Raw genomic sequence first — 4,711 nt, 5'->3', positions numbered from 1 at the left:
AGTAGAAACATAACAAGCCCAATTTCTACAATTTTAATACAAATAATTTAAATTGTAGAATAAAACAAGTTAACTAGATTTCAAAATACAAGCATAATTTTATCAGAAATTATTTTTAATATGGAAAGAAAATTGGATATTTTGGTTGAATATTGACATTTGAAGTGTATCACAGTATTGTGAAAATTATTCAACACGCCCCCACGTGTTGGCTAAGATGCTGCCACGTGTTCAACACGCCCCCACGTGTTGGCCAGAATGATGCCACGTGTTCACCATGCCTCCCACGTGTTGCACCACGCCCCCACGTGTTGACTTCCCACAAAAAAATTCACCCATCTATAATTATACTACATTCTCCTATTTTCAACAAAAACACCAATATTTTTTTCATACAAAAAAAAATTAGCCTAATTTTATAAACTAAATTCTCATAATAAAAGCATAATAGAAGTATAATGAAAAAAAAAATTCTCAAGGACCTATTTGTCCTTCGAACTTTATTTGTAAAATGACGTCAAGGACTTATTTGTCCTTCGAACTTTTTTTCCCTTTCAACGTGGCACCGTAACGGACACCTGTACACCGTTTCAGCCACGTCAACCAGTTCCGTTAGGTGTATGAGAGACAAATAGACGGAAGGACTAAATTATTTTCCGTTTGTTAAAGTCAGGAACTTTTTTGTATTTAAATTTTGTTAGATATGTATTTGTCAAAAGTTTAAAAAGTCAGGGACCTATCTGTCTTTTTCCCTTATTTTTATATCCACAAATCAAATATTAATACAAATTCAAAAGTTCATCTATGAATTTTTATAATGTTAAATAACCTAAACCATAATTACTAATTGACATATATATCTAATTTTAACAACATATTGATTTTTGATGTTTAAATGATATTCAATTTTTTATTCGATCATATCACTAATTATCATTTATTTATATGTACAAACAAAAATTTTAAATTAAATCATATTCTAAATTCACCTTAAAGATACAATATCATTTTGATGAAGAACTAATAAAATTTTATCATTCGTATAATTATATTGAAAAAATAATTAAAAAAATATAAATTCTAAGTAAACTAAAATTGAGTATTGGAGGAACAAATTTTCGCTTTGAATTTCAAATCACTATTTATAATATATGATCTCACAAATTTTTTGTAAAATCCAACATGAAACTAAAACTAGAACTAACATTAGAAATACTCTAATGTATAATCAATTATAATTATAATAGTATAGTTTAAATGAAATAATACTTTATTTTAAATAAAAATTATACTTAACAATTAATTACAACCGAAATACCATTCTTAACTTTATCTAACAAAATTATAATTGTTAACACTTAGTAAAAAATTATTTAATTATAAATATAAATAATTGTCTAATTTTTTTAGTTTAAATTAACTGTTTAATTTTTTAGTTTAAATTAATTGTTTAATTAATTAATATTTTTTAATATTATTTATTTTATTATAATTTATTTATATTTAGATATATAAATTATAACTTACTTTTTATTCTTTTATTTTTATTATTGAAGGAGAAAAACATTAAGCAAATTTACTAGTAAAAATATTAATCTATAGATATATTGGTATTTTTAAATTTGAACTTATGATTTGGTTCAATAAGATTCAATAAAATGGTTTGGTTCAATAAGATTCAATAAAACCAGACTAAGTTAATAAGGAAATCATGTGAGACACTTGTTCAAATCAGAAGGGCGACTTAAGCAAAAGTCATTTTCCATGACTTCATTTAAGTGGCCGCCAAAAAAAAAATATATGTATTTAAAAGGTACTTTGTTGACTTCTTGTTCACCGTTGTCGTGAGATAATAGAAACTATGGATAGAACAAGTGTCTAGTTGAAAGGCTTTAGGGATGATTTTTTTTTAAAGCTATAGTCGTAGACTAAATTTTCATAGTGATATCTCAGATTCACCTCGTGTACTAAAATTGTTCTTGAAATTTCAATTGCATCAATTACATTTTTTAGATTGAAAAAATTGCACCATATTAATCTCTGACCCATTTTTTATTAACAACGCGCTGATGTGGCTTGATGACATAAATTTTTGGTGAGACGTGTCACCTTATGGTTTAGTCACGTGTAACAGTATAATGACGTGTCGGTCAACGATATGTGACATGCTGACGTGGATGATTATGTCATGTGTTACAATACTATTTGTCCACGTGTCATCCATTATGTCATCGTTACATATGTACCAAATTGGTCCCTTTTACATCAAATAATTCATTTTAGTCCCTGAAATTGAATGTCGTGCACCAAATTAGTCCCTTTATCAGTTTTTTCTCATTGTTTTTATAAATTTAACATTCTCAACCATTTTTTATACACTAATTTTAATTATATTTTTTATTATACAAATTTTTATAATAATTTTCTTAATTAATAATTTTAACTTTTATCTAGAACACATGTTAACTAAAACCAAAACTTTATTATTGCCTCTTGTGTTTATTTGTATCTGTTTTAACAATGTTCAAGTCATGGTTACAATAAGTACTTATATTGATTAATAGTGTAATATATGAAAAAATTGCCTAGCTAAGTTATAGATAAAATGAATTATTATAATCGACAATATAAATATATCTTATTAATTTAGTGAGAAGTCAATTATATGAGAAATTGGACATTTTTAAAATGGATGGAAATAATGAATTTATATTAGTTAACAAGTGCCTTATCAAGTATTTTTAAAATATTTATTAAAGTGTTAAATATTAAAAAAATTGTATTAAGAAATATTATTATACTCTTAACTTACACTCTACTAAATCAATATCAATATCTCACATAATTCTTTTAATAAAATATTATAAAAAAATTGTATAATTAAAACTAAAATTTTAAAAATATTTTATAAAAATACTTGTATTTAAATAACTTGTAAAAAGATAAAATTAAAATTAGTGTATTCAAATATATAATAAGAATTTTAAATTTATAAAAAAATGAGAAAAAACTGATGAAGAGACTAATTTGGTGCACGACATTCAATTCAGGGACTAAAATGAGTCATGATGCAAAGTAAGAGACCAATTTGGTGAACATGTAACGATGATATAGTGAATGACACGTGAATAAATAACATTGTGACACGTGGTATAACCATCCACGTCAGCATGTCACGTGTCGTTGACCGACACGTCATCGTACCGTTTCACGTGGCCAATCCATGAGGTGACACATGTCACCAAAGATCCATGCCACTAAGCCACGTCAGCGTGTCGTTAACGGAAAAGAGCTCAAGGACTAATATGGTGCAATTTTTCCAATGTCAAGGACATAATTGGTGTAATTGGAATCTCAAAAACGATTTTAGTGCACGGCGTCAATCTCAGAAACCACTATGGAGATTTAATCTATAATCGTAATTAGAGTAATATTAGATTACGTTTTAACTTTAAAAATGAAATAAGGTAAGATATTAAAAATATAATACAAAAATTTAATATCTTAAAATATAATATTTATATATTTTATTTGTTAAATATAATTTTGTGTGTTTATATTTCTATATCTTTATTTTAATGTCTATTGCTTGTATTGCATAAAAAAAATGGAGACGATGCTAAACAGTTCAGGTCCAATGAGTAGGGCAATGATACACCCTTGAAACATGGTGCAACCCAACCTAAAATTCTCTTGGCCACAGGAAGTAGTTAGACATGATTGTATAGGAATAAACCTCTTTTTGTGAGTATATATCAAAATATTTTTGAAATGTCCTGTTAATTAACAACGAGATATTTTTAAAATATTTTAAAATACAATAAAAATTATTCAATTTAAATATATATTTTTTATAATATTTTAGAGATTAAATTTTAATATAATTTTTTATGAGTATAATTAAAAGAATAAAATATGATTCTTTTAATTTGTTGGTTTAATACTAAGTAAATTTTTTTTATTTTTTCTTTGTCAAAGACGAAGAATAAAAAAAATTCTAGAGTTCGAATTTTGGTATAATTTTTTATATATACATTCTTATTAATTATCTAAATATTCTTACAAAATTTTGTAGTTTTGTACTTTTCAAGTGTTTTTTTTATATTTTTCGCAAATGTTTTTTTTTTCGGCTTATTGTTTAATAAACTAATTTTATATATACAATTTTTTATGCATACAGTAACTTATTGTCTAGCGACAAACCCTTAAATAAAACTTCGATTCGCGATGGATTAGTCTTTAGTCTGTCGGATTAGGAGATATTGTGGATAACCAAAAAAAAATATTTTGGCCAATAAAATATTTACTGATTAAAACATTTATAAAAAAACCACTTTTGAGTTGGATTAAAATGTTAAAATGAAGGGGTAAGTATGGTTTTGGTTCCTACGGTTTTTTGCCAGAATCGAAATCGTACCCGACGTAATTTTTTATTTAGAATCATCCTTAATGTTTTTTTCGTATTAAAATTGTCCTTTTAAATAAAATTTTTAATTTAATTCCTAAACTACCCCTATTTTAATAAAAAAAATAAAATTTTAAAAAAATAAAAAAACGTGTTTTGGGGGAGGGGGAAGAAAACGCGGGAGGGAGGGGAGGAGTCCATCGCCATAGCCGCCGCCACCATCCGACACCTGCATCGTCGCCGGTCCGCCCACGAGCCGCCGCTAGAACCACGACCAGAGGAAGACATCGCCGCCTTCTCTTCATG

This window comes from Arachis duranensis, chromosome 9 (genome assembly GCF_000817695.3).
Source record: "Arachis duranensis cultivar V14167 chromosome 9, aradu.V14167.gnm2.J7QH, whole genome shotgun sequence".
NCBI lineage: Eukaryota > Viridiplantae > Streptophyta > Magnoliopsida > Fabales > Fabaceae > Arachis > Arachis duranensis.
This window is presented reverse-complemented; position numbering follows the sequence as displayed.